The following is a 20,759-nucleotide window of genomic DNA, read 5'->3' on the forward strand; positions in this document are numbered from 1 at the left end:
TTAATAGCTAGAAGACCTTAACCATCCTATCAGATCTAGAAGTTATAAAATATTTTTCAGAATGTCTCCATAAATCTCATGAGAAAAAAACCATATTTTCTTCACAAGATTATTGATTATAGTTTATATATAAAATACAGGGGACTTGAATCATTTTGGTGTGATAACCTGCCAGTTAAGAATGGGCTGGTTTTGAAGTTCAGAATCTTCTGCCAAGGTGTGTGGGTTTTTGAGTTCCAGCTGTGGTCACTAGGTGGTACATTTCCATTATCTTTCCAGAAACAGCCAATGTTAACTGGCTCTTTCCTAGGACCAGAGAGCATGGTGCAGTGCTTCCAGATGGGATTAGCCCGGGTTGCATGGACCTTTCTTTTCTGGGGAAACACACTTTCTTACTCAGTGTCATGGGTATGTGAGACTCTTGGTTGAGCCAGTATTTCAGCAGTAGAGGTTCTGTTCCTACAAGGAAACAGTCCCTTTGCTAACGATTAAAAATTTCCCCTTGGGCCCCTGGGTGGCTCAGTCAGTTAAGCATGGACTTTTGATTCCTGCTCAGATTATGATCTCACAGTTCATGAGTTCAAACCCAGAGTCAGGCTGTGCACTGATGGTGCAAAGCCTGCGTGGGATCCTCCCTCCATCTCTCTGCCCCTTTCCCACTCATTCTCTCTCTTCCTCTCTCCCTCTCTCAAAAAATAAATAAACTTAGAAAAGAGGAACTAATATATTAGTCCTGTTAAAGAAAATTTTCCCCTAAATCTCGTCCATAGTTGGCTCTATGCAGAAGAGACTCTCCAACATTTCCCTGTTGAGCTACCATACGAGGAGCCAGAGAACTGCCGGGAATGGCTGGCTGTGCCCAGTGCTCATGGACGAGACGAACGGCAGCTGCCTTGACAATGGCTTTGGGGCCCGAGTTAAATAATGAAGTTCCAGTGTTTGAAAGGTGAAAACTGAAAGGAACAGAATCCACGAAAGGAGACCTACAAATGAAATTGTTCTAAAATCCTAAGAAACTTTTACAAAGGGATAGTCTTCAGGACCTAAAAAATATAAATAAATCAGGGATGATTCCTATCCAGGATTCAGCAGAGCCGATGGCCTCTGAGATACATAACTAGCAGGAAAATGAAGAGATTTCCAGATACAGTTTAAACAAATTTGTGAATGATGAACTCTTACATGGCTCCTTAAAAAAAAGAAACTAATAAAATTACTTTCAAAGGATACCAGAGAGGGTGGGTATGCTCTCTAGAAAATTCGATGGGTCTCTCCTAGCAGCAAAAGGATCATATTTGGATCTGAAATTCAGGCTGTAGTGTGTGCTGTGAGCTCTGATGAGGGACTATTAAGGAAGCTTTACACAGGTAGAGACCCCATCAGTCCTCACCCTCTATCGAAGGTTCTCTGGAAATTCAGAATTTATCACTGCAGCATGCCATATGTCACTACCTCATCTTAAGAATCTGTCCCTTGCTTTGTCTGGGCTCTCCCACTTGCCTTAGTAATTCCTCCTGGCCAGGTGCTGTGTTATTTATTTCCATCTCCCCCATTGTCCTGAGCACAATGTCTCGCACACAGTGGTTCATATATTTGCTGAGTTAATGCCATGGGTGTCTTAGAGGTATCAAAACACTTGAGGGGTTCCCAGGGCTGCAGTTGAGGTGGCTGCAGGGAGGTAATGCACAGAAATTGGCTTTGAGTAAACATTGGCTATAGCACCGTGTTCATCTGGCTTCTGCAAATTGCTGATGAACAGCTCTGGCTTATGGTGCTTATAAAAAGATTTTTTTAAGATCTTAATACTTCCAAGATTTTAAAATGTCTTCTCTTTGCCCCAACTCTCTTAATACTTTCTGCCAGAATTGCATTTATTTTTGGCATATCATCTAAGGAATTTGCAAATGATTTTAATTCATCCCACAAGCAGAGTGGAACATGAGCTGTATCTGATGCAGCTTTTCAAATACGACATCGGGCTTAAAATGAAGGCAAATTCCTTCACTTCTGCTCTGAAGCTTCCTTTCTATCCATGCCATATTTGCTGGAAGTGTCCCAGAACATTAGAGGGTATGTGAGTTAATCTTATAACGTAGGTGAATTGGGTATAAATCCTTAGGTTTCAAAAATTGTCTTCTACAGACACAGTTTTATGCAAAATAAGGACATTTTGATGGAGACACTTGGGAATAATTTACCAAGAGGCTCCATGATGGTAGGGCTCGGGTTCTGTGCAAGAGCTCCACTTAGAGATCCCTACCTGGCACACAGTAGGTGCGCAGGGACTGTTGAGAGATTCATGGGGAATCTCCAGGAGTAAGTTAAATAGCTGAAAGTATTGCTACGACTGTTTGCATAAAGTGGTGGAGGGCAGCTGGGTTACAACACATCCCTTTCAAATGCCTGATGACACAAACAATACTGTAAAAACTGGCACTTCCTGCAAAAAAAAAAAAAAAAAACAGAAAGAACCCATCAGCAAACAAGGAAAAAGACCCAACCAAATGTCAAAAACTGGTAAGAGAAGGAAAAATCTATTGCTCAAGTGCCAGGCTACTCATGCAAATGGTCCTGGTGAATCAGCAAAATTCCGGAGCCGACTCAAAAGAGGAAAGACTGGGGGCAAGGGGAATATCCTTATCGTTCCCCAGTTACTGCAGGGGTTGTGTGGAAAGGGCTGCTGGGAAGAGATGGAGGAGGGCACTTATGAATAACCAGACTGATACCTGCTGGATCTGGAGTTCCTCACAGAACCAGAGAAAGGCTCCGAAGCCCAAGATGACCTCTGTGGGTCATTTAGAAAATCACAATAAAGAGACCAGTTTAGCAAAGATAGTTTGAGCTGAGTTTTCCCTGCCTTACCTCTGGTTGTCAAGTCTCAGAACATTGAATAGAATGTGAAATATGACTTTAAAACTGCTCAGAGAGAAAAAACAAAATAGGGGAATTTACTCACATGATCTCATGAAGTTGCCCATATTACACAGGAGCACAAGAAACACACCACCTCACACCCACTAGAAGTTCTGGACTATAATAAAAAAGACAATAACGGGCATCAGTGAGGAGGTGGAGAAATTGGAACCCTCTTAAAATGCTGATGGGAACGTAAAACGATTGCTACCACATTCGAAAACAGTCTAGAAGTTCTTAATTTTTTTTTTAAATGTTTATTTACTTTTGAGAGAGAGCACACGAGCGGCAAGGGGCAGAGAGAGAGAGAGGGCGACACAGAATCTGAAGCAGGCTCCAGGCTCTGAGTTGCCAGCACAGAGCCTGACGTGGAACTCAAACCCATGAACCATGAGATCGTGACCTGAGCCAACGTCAGACACTTAACTGACTGAGTCACCCAGGTGCCCCTGTAAGCTCTAAAATTTTTAAAAACAGAGTTACCACATGACTCAGCAATACTCCTAATATACACACAAGAAAAATGAAAATATGTGCACATACAAAAACTTGTTCCTAACAGCATTATTCGTAATAGTCAAAAAGTGGAAACAACCCAAGTATCCATCGCCTGAATAATGGCAGAAACAAATATGGTATATCTATACAATGGAATATTAGTCTTAGAAAAGAAAGAAGTGCTGATACATGTTATAACATGGATACACCTCAAAAACACTGTGCTAAGTGAAAAGAAGCTAGCTAGTTTTAAGCTGGTGGACTTTATGGTATATAAATTATATCTCAATAAAGCTGTTTTTAAAAAACAAATGGCGGGGCACCTGGGTGGCTCAGTCGGTTGAGCCTCCGACTTTGGCTCAGGTCATGATCTCACAGTTTGTGGGTTCGAACCCCACGTCGGGCTCTGTGCTGACAGCTCAGAGCCTGGAGCCTGTTTCAGATTCTGTGTCTCCCTCTCTCTCTGCCCCTCCCCCGTGTGCTCTCTATCTTTGTCTCTCAAAATAAAATGAAAGACATAAAATTTTTTTAAACAAATGAGAACTCCCTATAGTGTATATATAGACACATTCCAGATGTGAGTTTGCCTCCTATAGCCTTATTCACCGCTTCATACAAAATTGCTTCTGATCAAGGAACTCATTTCACAGCAAAAGAAATGTGGCAGCAAATGTGAGCTCATGTCGAGAAAGGGAAAAGGTAGTAACCAGTAATACATTTACTAGCTAGGCTGTAATTTTAACCTATAAATACAAAAAATATATAGAATACAAGCAATACTCGCCGACTTTTTTCTAGTTTCCTAAGGTGGAAGTTTGGGCCATTGATTTAAGACATTTCTCATTTCTTAATATAAGTATTTAATGTAAATTTCCCCCCTAAATTTTGGGTACATCTCACAAATTCTGTTGTGTCTAATTAAAAGTATTTTGTAAGTCTTCATTTGGCTTCCTCTTTGACCCAAGGGTTATTTTAAAATGTACTATTGAATTCCCAGATATATGGGAATTTTCAAGATACAGTTTTGTAATTTCTAGTTGAATTTCATTGTGGTCAGGGAATAAGAGTTGTATTCTTTTAAATTTGTTGGTTTGCTTTATGGCTCAAAATATCATCTGTCAAGATAATGTTATGTATGTAACTGAAGAGAACGTGTATTCTCCAGGTAATTGTTTTATTAATGTCAATTAGGTCAAGTTGGTTGATAGTATTTTTCAGGATTTCTACATACTTGCCAATATTCTACTTTATCAATTATTGACAGAAGAGTATTGTCATCTCCAACTATAATGGCGGATTTATGTATTTTTCTTTTCAGTTCTATCAGTGGTTGCTCTGTTGTTAAGCATACACATTTAAGGTTGTGAGGCTTTTTTTTAGTTGTAAAATTTATAGAACACAAAATTTACCATTTTAAAAAATGTTTATCTTGATTGTGAGAGAGAGACTGCACGCGCACACACAAGTGGGGGAGTGGAAGACACAGGGAGACAGAGAATCCCGAGCAGGCTCCTCATTTCCAGCCCACAGCTTGATGCAGGGCCCAAACCCAGGAACCTGAGCTGAAATCAAGAGTCAGATGCTCAACTGACTGAGCCACCCAGGCCCGCGATACCATTTTAACCTTCTTATAAGAGTGTATAATTCACTGGGATTAAGTACATTCATAATGTGGTATAACCATCATTACCATCCATCTCCAGAAGTTCTTCATCTTCCCAAACAAACTCTGCACCCATTAAACAATTCCTTATTCCCCCTCCCCAGCCCCTGGCAAACATCATTCTACTTTCTGTCTCTATGAATTTGATGACTCTAGGTACATCTTATAAATGGAACTGTACAATATTTGTTCTTTCGTGTGTGTCATTTAGTATGTCTTTGAAGCTTACCCGTATTGTAGCATGTGTCAGAATTTCATTCCTTTGTAAGTCTGAATAAGATACCATTATTTGTATATACCATATTTTCTTTATTCATTTATCTATTGATAGAAATTTGGATTGCTTCTACCTTTTGGCTATTGTGAATAATGCTGTTATGAACATGGTTGTGCAAATATTCATTTGAATCCCTGCTTTAAATTACTTTCGGTATATACACAGAGTGGGTTGCTGAATCATTTGGTAATTCTGTTTCAGTTCTTGAGGTACCTGTGATATCTTCTTGATGGACTGACCTCTTTATTATCATGATGTGTCTCTGGTAATATTCCTTGTTCTGAAGTCAACTTTGCTATTAGTAGAAACACCTCCCTTTTATAAGTATTTGCTGGGTATATCTCTTTTCATCCTTTTACTTTTGTAACCTATGTTTGTATATTTCCTTTTAGCATATATTTGGTCTGTATAAATCCCCCAATTAAATAGCTTAGACAATCTCTGATGTTTAATTGAGAGGTTTTAGACCATTTACATTTAACACTACTAGCAATATGGTTAGATTTAAATCTGCCATCGTGTTAGTTGTTTTCTATTTATTCCATCCATTCTTTTCCCTCTTATTTCTTACTTTTAGATTTGTTGAATTTTATTATAAGATATTAAAATTTTTTTTTAATGTTTTATTTATTTTTGAGAGACAGAGACAGAGACAGCATGAGCAGGGGAGGGTCAGGGAGAGAGGGAGACACAGAATCCGAAGACAGGCTTCAGGCTCTGGCTAGTTGTCAGCACAGAACCTGATGCAGGGTTTGAACCCACGAACCATGAGATCATGACCTGAGCTGAGGTTGGATGCTTTACCAACTGAGCCACCCAGGTGCCCCAGATTTGTTGAATTTTTTAAAAATTATTTTTAACCATTTTTCTTCATTCCTTTAGCCCCATACTCTTTCTCCTCTCCTTATGAGACTCTAATGATGCAAATGTTAGATTTTATTTTATTATTGTCCCATAGGTTCATGAGGCACTGTTCTTCTTAAACATTTTTTTAGTCTATTTGCTCAGGTTGTTCATATTGGAAATGTTTATTGATCTGTTTTTGAGTTCACTGATTATTTCCTCATTCATCTCCAATCTACTATTGAGCCTGTCCAGTCAGTTTTTAGTTAAATTATTGAAGTTTTAGTTCTGTAATTTCCCTTTGGTTCTTTTTTATATCTTCAGTTTATTTGCTGAGATTTTCTATTTTTTATTTGTTTTCAGAGTGTTCACAATTGAAGCATTTTTCTTATTACTGCTTTACAATCCCTGTCAGATAATTCCAACATCTGAGCCATCTCAGTATCGGCACCTTGTGATTATCTTTTGTCACTCAAGTTGTGATTGCCCTCATTATTATATGACAGGTGATTTTTTTAATTGTATCTTGAACATTTTGAGTATTGTGTTGTGAAAGCTGTTTGGTCTTTCTTTCTTTTTTTCAAACCCTTCTGTTTAGGTGTAGGGTGTAGGTACAGGTTGTGGAGCATGTTCAGCCCCCTGCTAGGCTTCATTGACTTCACCCTGACAGAAGTGCACTACTGACTTGCATTGCCTTGTTGCAGATGGCTGTAACCTAATCACACGAGTCCTTGAAGAAGCAAGTTGCTATGAGATGAACATATTTGGAGGGCCATATGGCCAGGAACTGTAGGCTTAGGAGCTAAGTGCTTCAATCCTATAACTGCAAGGAATTGAATTCTTCCAACAGCCATGTGAGCTTGGAAGAAGACCCCAAGATCCAGAAAGGAACACAGCCTCACTGGTACTTGTATTGCAGCCTGGTGAGACCCTGATGCAGAGAAGCCAGCTAAATGATCCCAGACTCCTCATCCCACATGTGGTGTTCTGAGCTTCCCAGTTTCTGGTGATTAGTTATATAGCAATAGAAAACTAATACAATCTTTATGTTGTTCCTTCATTTCTAATGTTCAGGTTTCCTTTCTGTCTGAAGAACTTCCCTTAGAATTTTTTTTGGAGGGTGTCTGGGTGGCTCAATCAGTTAAGTGTACAACCTTGGCTCAGATCATCATCTCACAGTTCATGAGTTCAAACCCCGCATTAGGCTCTGTGCTGACAACTTGACAACTTGCAGCCTTCTTCAGTTTCTCTCTCTCTCTCTCTCTCTCTCTCTCTTTCTCTCTCTCTCTCTTCCCCTTCCCCCTAGAATAAATAAACATAAAACTGTTTTTTAAGAATTTAAGTGCAGGTCTTCTGATGAAAAATTTTCTTACATTTTTTTCATCTGAGGATACTGTTATTTTGCCTTCATCTCTAAAAGATAGTTTTGCTGGATACAAAATTCTGGGTTATAAGTTTTTTTTTTTTTTCCAGCACTTGAAAAATGTCATGACACTCTCTTTTGGCCTTCATAACTTCTAATGAGAAAGGTGCTGTCATTTGAATATTTTACTGCTGCAGGTAATACATTTTTTTCTGGCTGCTTTCAAGATTTTTTCTTTGTCTTTAGTTTTGAGAAATTTTATTATTATATACCAAGGCATGGATTTCTTTGATTTATCCTCTTTAGGGTTTGCTTAACTTCTTGAATCTGTAAGTTTGTTTTTTGCTAAATTTGGGAAGTTTTCAGTCATTATTTAAGTATATGTTCAGCACCATATTCTTACTAAATTTCTGATGATAGGAATGTCACATTTTTTAAATTATTGTCCCACATCTTTCTGAGATTCTTGTCATTTAAAAAACCTATTCTCAATCTGTTCAAATTAGATAATTTCTATTATTCTATCTTCAGGTTTATCAGTTCCTTCTAATGTCATCTCCATCTGCTATTAGTCCATTCAGTGAGTTTTAAAATTTCACTTACCTTATTTTTCAGTTCTCGGTTTTTTTATTGGGTTCTTCTTAAGTCTTCATCTTCTTCTCTTCTAAGGTTTGTATTTGTTCTTTTTTTCTCCCCAGAGTGTTAGTACTTGCTTTTCAGAACATTTTTGTGGGCACTCCTTTAATATCCTTGTCGCATAATTATAGCATCTGTATCATCTTGGTGTTCATGTCTGTTAATTGTCTTTTCCTATTCGAGACTCTCCTGGTCTTAGTATGATGAGTAATTGTGGGTAACCAGGACATTTTGAGAGTTGTTACAAGATTCTGGTTTCTATTTAAGTCTTTTTCAGCAGGCAGTCAACCTGTTTAGGTTCAGAGTGCATGTACTGGCCCACTTTTGTGGGCTGTGGTTCAAATGCCAACTTAGTTTGCGGTGCTGTCTTGGTGTGTCCAGCTTGTGTGCTGCTCAGAGGCTAATCTGAAATGAGAGCAGTATTCGACATTATAGTTAAGTTTTCCAGTCTCTCGATGTATTCTTTCTGATTGCTCATGCGTGGGCTGGGCTGCTTTGGGGTCTGCTCAGGACTTCATACATAGATGTAAAGTATCCCTGTCTTAGGGGTTTTTCTTTCCCTGCAAACCATCCCCCACCCCTCACTCACTTTCTGATTTATAAGGAAGGGATGCTGCCTCCTTCTTATTGTTTGCATAGTGCACAGGGGAATGGTCATAGTCCCTGCAGCTGATGCACAAGTAGGTGGTGGAGGGGCACCATCTTTTGCTGACATTTGCTTAGTGCAGGGCAGAGGTGGTATACAGGGGTCCCTCCACAGTCTCTGCAGTGCTAGAAATGGAGGAGGAGGGGTGCCACCAATGCTCACATTAGTGTAGGATCAGAAAGGTTGATGGAGCTTCACCCAAAGTCTGCCCCAAATCCCAGTGTGGAGGAGGTGGACTTCCTCATTAGTGCAGGGCAGGCATGGTCAGTAGGTCTCTGCCTACACTCCCCATTGCCATCCTCCCAGCGAGAGGAGGCTGCCTTCTTGTCAGTATAGGGCAGGGGTGGTTGATGGCTCTGCCTCCAGTCCCTGCAGCTGCAGGTCTGGTGGGGGCGGAGTAGCATTTTATGCGGAGTTCCATCTGGAGTAGAGTAGGTTCTATCCTGCAGAGCTTCCCTTTGTCAAAGCTTTTGGCCAGAGAGAACAAGCTTTCTTTGGAGCTTTTGTTTTTTCGGTCTATTTCTTGACATTTCTGGGTTGTGGGTGTCTTCTAGTGTTCAGACAAGGATATGTAGGAGGCTAAAATACACACACACACACACACACACACACACACACACACACACACCACAAAAAAAAAAAAAAAAAACCCTCAAGGAAATCACTGCCTGGTTGTTCCTCAAACCTTAAGGTCCCTTGTCAGCCCAACTTCTCATTTCAATCTCTCAGAGCCTTCTAATGGTTGCTTTATGTATTTTTTAAAATTTATTTTGAGAGGGTATTGGGGAGGGAGAAAGAGAAGGAGAGGGGGAGAGACAGTGAAACTCAAGCAGGCTCCATGCTGATTGCACAGAGCCTGACAGGCTCAATCTCATGAGATCATGACCTGTGCTGATATCAACAGTCAGATGCTTAACTGACTGAACCACCCAGGTGCTCAGAGTTTTGGTTGTAAACAGTGGGAGCAATAAGGTGCAATGTGATTACTCCATTTTTTCTGGAACCAGAAGCTGTGAATTTATCTTTTACTGTGATTAAAAAATAATGCTCTTCATTCTGTATAGATCCAAGTTTCCACCTGCCATCAAGAGTAAGATTCCACTTTTGATGTTGGAGCTTTTACAGCTCACAAGCCCCACTCCTCCTTCTTCTGTTTTTGCCTCACATCTGGAGCAAAAGCCAATAGAAGGCTGATGAGAAAACCTGTACACACATTCTGGTGGTGCCAACAGGAAGTTCAAACCACACAAACCCCAGCCTGAGTGCATGAACCCTTTCCTTGGCCCTACCCTCAGCCATAGTACAAGCCAGTCACGGACCCCGCTTTGCTCTTGTCATTTGGACTGGCTTGTGCCTGCCCTTCTATCCTCAGGAAATTCCAAGAATAATACATCTTTCCATATATTCTTGGTGCGGATGGCTTTCATTATAAGTCTCAATATCTCAACTATTCCACCACAGTGGTGGGGGAGGGTTCATCCTGACCTGGTTGGGGTGACGATCAAACACTCCTTCTGCCTTGAGAAGTTCTTTTAACAGTTCTTATGCAAGTCTGCTGTCAATGAATTCTCTCAGTTTTTGTTTGTTTGAAAATGTCTGTGTTTTACCTTACCTTTGAAAGATATTTTCACTGAGTACAGAATTCTGAGCTGACAGATTTTTTTGTCTTTCAGCACTTCTAAAGATGTTATTCCATTGTCTTTGGGCTCACATAGTTTCTGATCAGAAGTGCTCTGTAACTCTTTACTCTTCTGTGTGTAACTTCCCTCTCTTCTCTGTCTGCCTTGAGACTTTATCTTCCCCTTTGAGCAGTTTGACAATGATGTGTGTAGGGGTGTGTGCAGATTTTTTTGTTGGTGGTGGTGTTGGTGGTTTTGTCTTCTTTCTCTTTCTTTTTGCTGTTTATTTTGCTTGGAGTGCTCTGAATTCTTGGATCTGTGGTTGGATGTCCACTATTATTTTTGGAAAACTCTTGACTGTTATCCTCAAATATTTCTTCTCTTCAAATTACCTTAAAATTCTCTCTTACCCATATCTGACTTTAATTACCTGTGTGGTAAACCATCTGATGATGTCCTACCTACAGCACTTGTATGCTCTGATTTGGTTTCACCACTTTTTCCTCCATGTGTTCCAGTTCACAGCATTTCTATTGACCTATCTTCAAGTTTGTTTATTTTTCCAAAGCCGTATTCATTTTCTTTATGTGCCAGTCACAAGAATTCTTCATCTATGATATCATATATTTTATTTCTAGCATTTCTATTTTACTCCTTGTTATAGTTGGTATCTCTCTGGTGAAATTCTCCATCTGTTCATACTTGTTGCCCACCCCTTTCCACTGATGCATTAACATCTTACTTATTGGGGCGCCTGGGTGGCTTAGTTGGTTAAGCGTCCGACTTTCACTTAGGTCATGATCTCGCAGTTCGTGGGTTTGAGCCCCGCGTCGGGCTCTGTGCTGACTGCCGGCTCAGAGCCTGGAGCCTGTTTCAGTCTGTGACTCCCTCTCTCTCTGACCCTCCCCTGCTCACGCTGTCTCTCTCTCTCTCTCTCCTAGAAATAAATTTTAAAAAACAATAAAAAAAAAAATCTTACTTATTTTTAAATCCCTAATAGTTCCAACTATCTGGGTCATCAAATCTTCTCTGCTGATTGCTTTTTCTTTAGATTGTTTTTATCTTTTTTTAATGTAATTTTTTATTGTATGCCAGACATTATGTGTAGAACAGTGCAGACTGAGGTAAATGACATTGACACCTGAAGATTGGCATGCCTCTTCTGTCTGGATTTTCATATTCGAGGTTCAGTCCATCCAGTTAGGAGTTGGATCAGGTTTGGGTTTCATTGTTGCTATTGTTATCTGCTGAGCAGGTGAGACTTCCAATTTCTCTAAACGTGGGATGCTTTCACTCATGCTGACAGTATCTTTCAGTATTTCTGATAACTCTTCAACTTTCAGCCTTTTCTGAATATCTCTGCTATCATGGGGCTCTTCTTATACTTTTGACTCTCTATCAAGGGTTGTGCTATGACAAGTGCCTCAACACTAGACCTATGGTGAGAGGGGCTCCTCTGTTATCCTGGGCCAGCCTTTCTCTCAGGCAGATCTTAAACTTCAGGTTGGGGCTTTCTCAACGTTCCTCCCCTCCTTCCTATGGCAACTCAGTTTTGCCTTGGCACTAAATTCTGGGTTTGGATGTGAGTTTCCTGTCCCTCTCCACTCACTGGTAGCAGACCTCTGCCTTTTTAGTATCATATCTTGGACCCTAAATGATTTCTTGCCTCTCCCCCCAACTATACTAATGAATTTTGCCCTGTGTCCTTGGGGCAAGAGGTTTCCTACTTCTCTCCCAGAGGCAAATGGGTTTTGCTTCTATTCTTTCTTCAAAAGCAGTGAGTTTTTACCTGTGCCCCTCCCTCAATGTCTCAGGCTCTTGCTTCATGGTGGGAATGGATCTGGGGAAGGGGCGAGGTCTTGTGCCTGCTCTCCAACAGCAATTTGCCTCCTCTTGGGTCCTCACATGCCTGTCCCTCCCTGGTCTCTTGCTCAGCATCTCTTGAGAACACTCAGAGATCTGTGAGTGAGTGCCAACTCCCCTGAGTCTGGATTCCGAAGCTATTCCAAAATGTACATCTTGGACCACACTTGGCTTTTAATGATTGGCTAAAGTGTTAGCTGCTGTCTTCATACCTCCTGGTAGCCATGCTTCTCCTAGGCTTGGCTGAAGGGGAAACAGGCTGTGTGCTCCATTTCCCTTTTGTAGGAGGTCTGCTTCTTTGGAATTCAGCTTATTTAGTTGCCTTGTAACCTTACATTTCTGATAGATCTAAGAAAAATTAGGTACCACTAATTTGTAGGCTATCCAGATTTTTCTCATTGTTCTTTGCAGCTTTCTATATCCTATATGGAAGCAGAAATTGGATGTTTTAAATTAAAATTTCTAACTCACTTTAATTTGCCTGTAGAGTGTTCTATCAAGAACATTTTGTGAACATTTTTTTTCAGTTATATCCTTCTATATTTATAAAATGGCTTTAAAAGAGTTTCCTAGTCATATTTAAAAGCTAAATGCTGTGAATGACCTGCTTTTATTCTTATTTTGTAACCAAGGTCATTAATGAATATCACAGTTCAACATTTTCCCTTTGAAAATTTTTGAATCAACAACAAAATCAGTGGGTTAATTTTTTCTTTCTCCTTTTTGAAGTTCTTGAGTTATCTTCTTTTAAATTTACATAAGCTCTCTATAACCAATTTGGACAGCATCTCCCATGGATTTTAAGAGACCTTACAATCTCGTGTATTTTTCTTTTGTGTTAGGTTTGTGAACCTGGGTGGTTCGTTCTGGAGTGGACATAATGACAGGACACTTTTGTGATTACTTATATGTTCGAACTTCCACAGACGTGTAACAAGTTACCTCAGACATTAGTGGCATAAGACAACCCCTTACTTTCACAGATACTGTGGATCAGAGATTTGGAAATGGCACAGCAGAATGGGGTGTTCTGTCCTGTGGTAACTGGAGATGCAGCTGGGAAGCTCCAAGAATGGGGCCAGGATCACCTGGTGGCTCATTTTTCGCATGCCTGGTGCTTCCTTTCCATGTGGACCTCTCCATGGGTCTCTGCATGGGTCTGGTTTGGCGTCCTTACAGCATGGTGGTTGTCTACACAGAAGCTGGATTCCCTATTCTAGCCCAGCTCTGGAAGTCATCACAGCATTGTTTCTACCCTGGTCTATCCATAAATCAGTTACAAAGACCCGTTCAAGCTCATGGGGAATGGACATAAGCTTCATCTCCTGTTAGGGGAGTAGGTAGACTCGGGAAAAACAGAGGAAAATAGAAATATTGCAGTGGGCATTTTTAGAAAATACAATCTATTGCAATTAATTTCCAAAATCTTTCATGTGACAGAACAAAGGAGACAAGAGAGGGGGGGAAAGAAGAGGGAAGGAACTGGCTATAGTCTCCCTTGAAGCCACTTCAGAATACCTCTCAGAACTTTCGAGTTCCTATTTCTTTATAGGTAGGGTGGGACAATTAATTGCCAGATACTCTTTTGTTTGCAAAATTGACAAGTGGCCCTGCTAGCTGAGTTTCTATTTTGTGTTTTTAAGGATTTGTCAGCCTTGTGTCCCTTTTAGGGTCATGCAGGCTAGCTTCTCTCATCCAAGGCTTTGCATCTCCTGGCCTGACCACATATGGGTTGGCTGGTGGGGTGGGGGGGTGGTCAGAAAAGCCTGGGGTGTTTTGCTAAGCATGAGTCTGAATACATCACTGAACTGTTTCCTTTTTCACCTAGGATTTAGGAGATCTAGGTAGACAGTCTGAAAATTTGAATTGAGTTTAGAGATCTCTCCTCATGTCAAGTAAAAAAATGTAAGACATTGGATATTCAGGATTGTTATTTTTCTATGTTTTCAGATGTCAGTCAAAATAGTAATCTTGTCCACATCAAAAACACCTGGGTAGCTCAGTTGGTTAAGTGGCTGCCTCTTGATTTTGGCTCAGGTCATGATCTCATGGCCTGTGAGATCGAGCCCCATGTCAGTCTCTGTGCTGACAGTGCATCCCTATTTGGGATTCTCTGTCTCCCCCTTTCTCTGCCCCTCCCCACTTGTTCTCTCTCTGCCTCAAAATAAATAGACATTTAAACAAATTTTTTAAAAAGTTACCCAAAGTGGCCACTGGGACTTTGCATTGTCCTCGGGGAAATAATAGCATTTACATAAGTAAGACTTGTAATGTGGAAATATGGAAAAACAAGTATTTGGCCTGGTAGGGGCACAGGCTTGGACCGAGATTATCCCTGCAGAACTGTGGTGGTAGAATGATGTGTGTGCAATCTAGTGTCTAGAACCTGGCCCAGTGATAGCTGTCCTCACCTGTGGAGCCAAGTTTTACCTGTAGGCTTGTCCACGTCCTGAGGGTTGTTCATCTGTAAGAAGACATCTGTAGAGGGAGGGCAGACATAGCCCTTGGGGCTGGCTTGAGGATGGACTTATTGGACCTACATCTGCCCTCACCCTATAGTTAACCCATCACAGACAAACAACACTCAATTCAATCAAGGGCTTAGTGAAACATTTGGAGCTCAGACTTACACTTACTGTGCTGTCACAGACAGGATGTGGCCTCCAACAGACGGTAACTCAAGAGGTCTTCGATGTTCATGTAATCACTGTGTCAAGGACTTGGTGTGTGGGACTGAGGGTCTTGGCTGAACCACAGTGGGCCCTCCGCTTGTCACAACCCACTAACCTAAGACCATCAGGGTCACATCAGTGGCCAAAAAAGGTAAGCTTTTTTCCTGAGTCTACCTACTCCCTAGGTCTCTGCAGCAAGGGAGAAACTGCACTCCCAATGCATCTGAACCCTCAGTGGTTCTGACTTTACTGAGTTGTAATTTTCCACAGACTGCACGGAATTTCTGCTTGTGCATATGCTCCGTTGCTGCGCGGCGCCAGACAAGTCCGCCTCCACTTCATCAGGCTCTCCCAGGGTCACTCCTGGGGCTCCCTCGGAGGTAATGGCACAAACCCTTCTGAGCTGCTAGCTGTGGCCCTGCCACCTCTCTCCTCTGTCCCCCAGCCCCAGGTGCGATGCTTCATGGAGCAGCTAAAGTGTCACAGCTACCTGAGCATCTGTATTTGCTCTTTTCCCTCTTTCCACCTGCTGGTTCCCTGTGTCAGCCTCTTTTGGATTGATACCCCAAGTGTAGTTTCTGGATGTTTTATTTTTGGGGTTGAACCCTGACAAACACAACTCCCTAAGAAGGAGCCTGTGTCCTGTCTGCCTGCTCTTTTTTCCCTCTTTCTACTGGCTGGGACTGGGATACAATGACCTTTGGGACAGAACCGATTCTGAGGAAGGCAGAGCTGAAAGATGGAAGGTCCCTGAGGACACGGGAGCTTCCATCCCACCTCTGCCTTCATTTCCATGAGTGAGAAACAAAATGCTCCTTTGTTTACACCACTGTCAGCTCCTCATTGCCAAGGGCTACTCCTAAGTGACCTGCCCCTGTAGGATCTGATAAGGCCTAATGGGAAGAGGGGAACAGTTGATGTCTGGGCTGCGTAAGGAATTAAATTATTTGAAGAAGTAAATAATTCAGCTAATTTTTTATATGAGATCATAAAAACATTTGTAGATGATGATGTAAATGTATGAAGTAGATGATGAAACCAGACATTAAGGAAACCTTTGCTGGTCTGTGACACTCAGGAGGGAGACAGGCAAGGTCCAGGGAGCCAGCCATCACTCTCTCCCTCTCTCTCCTGAAGCAGAGTACAAGTGATGTGACAGAAATGGCAAGGCAGTTAGGCCTGATGAGGCAAGCAGCAAAGTTGTGGAAAGCTTAGGCTGCAGAGCTCTCGAATACCTCAGTGTGGTCTTGACTGCTCAGGGCTTCAGTTTCTTCATCTGTAAAATGGGAGTATTATTAGTTGCTACCTCACTGAGTTGGTGTGGACACCAGATAAGACAATCTATATAAAGCAGTCATATAAATCTATATAAAAGAGTATAATGCATGACCTCTACATTTGACATTTACAGTAGACTCTGAGGGCCCATGGGTGGCTCAGTCAGTTGAACACCTGACTCTTGACTCTGAGGGCCCATGGGTGGCTCAGTCAGTTGAGCACCTGACTCTTGATATCAGCTTGGGCCATGATCCCAGGGTAGTGGGATAGGGCCCTGCATTGGGCTCTGCACAGAGTGTGGACCTGCTTGAGATTCTCTCTCTCTCTCTCTCTCTCTCTCTTCCTCTCTCTTTCTCTCTCCATCTGCCACTCTCCCTCACTCACTCTCTAAATAAATAAACACATAAATAAAATTTATATAATCCACTCTAACTTCTAAACCAAAAGATTGCAAACTTTTGTTTACTTTTACTGTTATCAGTCGCAATGACCTATGACTGTTCTCACAGCTCACCTTCTAGCGGGACAGTCACCATGAGCCAAGGTTTAGTCCTCAGCTTTGTAGCTCCTGGCCCTCAGTTTAATCAGGGCCCTTAGAAGGGTACTGGGGGTTGGAAGGAGGACTGGCTCAGCCAACCAACTCCCAGAGACTTCTAGAAACAAACAATGCACCATGCTGGTGTTCCCACAGAGAATGGCCCACCTGATACTGGCACCCTTTCCCTGAAAGCAGCAGATGGTGGGCAGAGGATCCAAGCTCAGGGTGACAAGTGGTTGACACCTCAAATCCTCCATGGAGCATCGCGGGGTAAAAGCCAACCAGTAACAACAGGGCCCAATGGTTTCAAGGGCTATGGTGTATAAACTGCCAGAGTTTGAAGATCGGCCCCAGGCATAAACCTACAGCTGGCCAGGGTATGCTGGGTGCTCACTCTCAACTCCCTGGGGTTATGAGATGGGTGCATGTGGCTACTTCCCTGAACCCCAGCTCCAGCCTCTCTGCCCCTCAGCAAAGTCTAGATGGATTACGATGCAATCCATTATGTGTCAGCTCAGCCAGAGTATTTCAAATGATTATGATGTTAACCTCAGCTATTCTGCTGTAATTGATCCCTATGGGCCTTTGTCAGTTGCTTCAGCCACACTGTAGATGCAAAGCCAATAGATGCAGTGACCTGGAGCCCTAGTCTGCAGGGCCAAACGGTCACCCTCACCGCTAAAGCTTTCCTGAGCGCAGTCTGCAGAATGACCTGTCTTCCACAGGCGGCCCTGAGTTACCAGACGAAGATTAAATTGTGGTCAGAATACTTCGGTTAAGGATAGCAATGTTTCTGATAAAATGCTAATTTGTAAGTTTGAGTGATTACAGGGGTAGCCCAAGTTATCTGGAAAAATTAGATTTCGTTGTTTCCTGCCAGGGCTGAATTAATGAGATGTCACCACCATGAACTCACTCTTTTATCAAGATCTCCTTTATGATGTATAATCCAAAACTGATGGACCTACAATGCCCAGAGCCATTCATCCTACAATTAACACATTTGTCTGTGTTTCTACAAATCATGCATCTTCTGATACAGGATAAGAGGCCATTGTGCCATCACCAAATACACACTCACACACACCCCAGCACATACTGACTCAGACATCACACTCCCCTGGCTTGTAAGTTAGATTTTATTCTGCTCACCTACTAGTGGCTGATCAGATACACATGTTGTGCACATGTACATGTTTGTTTTGAAAGCTGCTGCCTGCTGTTTGGACAATGACACTGGCACAAGTTTATAAAGCAGCGGCGGGGAAGTATATAAAGGGCAGGGAAAGAGAAGGGATGTGAGGGGTGCAGGTGGGGGATAGAAAGCCTTTAAATGAGACCAGATTACCAGATTCCTGATGGGAACGAGGGGCTATTGCTCCTCACTGAGTGACTTAACCATGACTTTGAGTTGTAGCTCATGTGTCCTCATGGGAAGTTTGATGCATTTCTCTGATACTACATGGGGCCTCGTGCACGGCTGCTTACATCAGTTTCAAATGCTAAGTGACGAAGTTTGGCACATCTTGTGCTGTCTGTTTGAGGTCAGACCATAATCACAGTGAGAAAAGGGCACTTCTGGTGAGTCGTCTGTTCTGTATATGGTAATTTACATAATTATTGATCTCTAGCAATAACACTGACTTTGTCCCTAAGTCCCCTTTACAAATTTTTGTCGGGTGGTCCCAGTGGAGATTCGAGGCTGGAAGAAGTGAAGTCACTTGCTTGTGAGTGGCAGAGCCCTGAGTCCTCATCCTGTGCCCTCCTGTTTCTGTGGGTGGCATTTGTCAAGTCCTCTCCACATCAAGGGGGGGTCACCTCCCTGAGACTCCCCCACACTCCACACATTCAGCTCTGTAGGGCCAGCATGTGGCCCAATCCCTCTTCCAGGTTCCTGCCCTTGAAGGCTGTGACCATGCCCCTTCCCAAGCCCCTGGGGGGACATATCCACTGTCCTCACTGTGCTGCCCTGGTGGCAGAGTGGGGGCCTGTCTGCTTGGTGACCTCCTCAAGACTGCTCTGTTTGCCAGGGTCCTGCCCTAAAGGTGGCATCAGGGACTGAATGGCTTGGATGCCCCTGATGTATTTTACTGAAACTGCATGAGCCCTGGGAAGGTCTGAGCTAGGGTAGGGGGAAGCCAGACGCAGGGCTTGGGGAAGGCTGAGTTACCCAAGGCAGGGTGTTGGCTAGGTGGGGGTGCTAGGTGAGTAGAGAAGGTTTTCAGGAAGCTGGAAGCTTAGGAAAGAGCCAGGAATAGGAAACACCATGTTCAGTGGGTAACAGAGGCACCTGTCTGCTGTGAGGATTCTAACCAAAGACCAAAATAGCTCCTTCCATTCCCAGACTTTGGTGGGATGGCACTTAGGATCTTGCATGACTAGAGCCCATACCGTGGTCATCAGGTACAGTTAAGCCCTCTCAGGAAGTGTTTGCTATGTGGGGAGGCGGGGGGAGGGAACAAAGGCTAGGCTTGGAGTTGTAAGCCCATGTGAACCATGACCTGAGGGCCCAAAGGACCTAGGGGCCACAGGACTGCCTATCACCTCCTGTGTGTCCCTTTCTCAACATCAGCCATTTCCTCTGCCTCCTTCACCACCACCCAATCACGACCACCCTGGACTCACCTGTTCTTGGGGGGGGGGGGGAGGGGGGAACGTTCTGAAACTCGCAGGTCACCTCCATGGCTCTCAGGATAAAGTTCAAAATTCCCGATGGAGCCAGCATGCTCTGCCCCCTGGTCCCTCCCGTCACTCAGGAGTCTCTCCCACTCTGGCCAGCTCTGCTTTAACTACAAGTAGTGGCACCTGGGGCCCCTACCCGAGCGCCCAGACGTGCCCACCCCGCAAGGACCTTCCTTCAGGACGTCATGTGTTACTGGTGTGGTTGCCCAGATGTACTGCCTCCCACCTACCTGTGAGCCCATGTGGGCAGGGACCACATCTGCCCCATTAACCAGCTGATTCTCAGTGGCTGCCACCATGCTCTGCTCACAGTAGGTGCTCAATTATTGGATGGCTGTTGGAGCCCAGGGAGGACATGGTCCTTTTTAACTGTCACAGTGGTGGACACACAGAGGGGGTGCACAATGTGACCACAGCGGCATCACCTCCCTTCTAGAGCTGAGGACACCCTTGCCATGGTCATAATCAAAATGGTGTGGGAGTATCTTGGAGCAACGAGAAGGGTGGGACTGAGGAAAGGGCAGAAACGGTGGCCCTGGAACCCAGCAGCATCTCCCTGTGGCTGAGGCAGCATTTCCCAAGCCCGGGTGCCCCGGGTCCTGCTTCGGCACAGTGAGATGACTTCTTTGTGGGGAGCTCACTTCAGCCTGCAGGCAGTCCTGAAGCTGAGCACCATGAGACCAGAGAGGACATTTCCATCCCCAGGTCAGCTCCCCCTGGACGGTGTCCTGGACCACGCACGGGATCTCACATCCGGGTCTCTGCTGGGGCCAGAAACAAGCTCTACAGGAAGCTGCAGTCCTTGGGGATGTTCTTGGCGTTTCCTCGCCTGAGCCAGGTGGGGCAGGCCCAGCACTGTTGCCACATTCAAATGGAAACCTCCCATGTGGTCTGATTTTCAAAGAGACCCCATATATCAGAAATAGCTGTGAGTCTTGAGAGTTGAAAATTCCCTCGGAGAGGAATGAGCGGTGTTGAGGAAGAAGCTGCTTGCCAGTGATCATCAGCGATAGATACCTCACCCTGAGCTCTAGCAGGGCTCCGGGCATGCCTGGGACCTCAGGAGGCTCAGGGCCACTGTCATCAGGGGAGACCTGGCTCTGAGCTGACTCCAAGTAACCCCCACCCCCCCCACCCCACCTCAGCCTTCTCTCTTTCTCTGAACCCCACCCCACACCTGGCACACACACCTGTCCCCACACCTGTCTCCAGCTCTCACGGTCATCGACTCAACATTACCTATGGCTGCACTGCTCTTGTTGGTGGCT

At 43.5% G+C, this 20,759-nt stretch overlaps 1 long non-coding RNA gene across 1 annotated transcript; it reads right to left on the reverse strand.

Annotated features, from left to right (window-relative positions):
• Window positions 1-15,953: 15,953 nt before the first annotated feature.
• Window positions 15,954-19,853, reverse strand: LOC120233671. The gene is made up of 2 exons (XR_005528885.1): window positions 19,722-19,853; window positions 15,954-16,269 (listed from the first exon to the last, which is right to left on the reverse strand). It is a non-coding gene; the product is annotated as an uncharacterized LOC120233671 (long non-coding RNA).
• Window positions 19,854-20,759: the final 906 nt, after the last annotated feature.

This window comes from Hyaena hyaena, unplaced genomic scaffold, assembly GCF_003009895.1.
Source record: "Hyaena hyaena isolate Hyena2069 unplaced genomic scaffold, ASM300989v1 scaffold_95, whole genome shotgun sequence".
Lineage (NCBI taxonomy): Eukaryota > Metazoa > Chordata > Mammalia > Carnivora > Hyaenidae > Hyaena > Hyaena hyaena.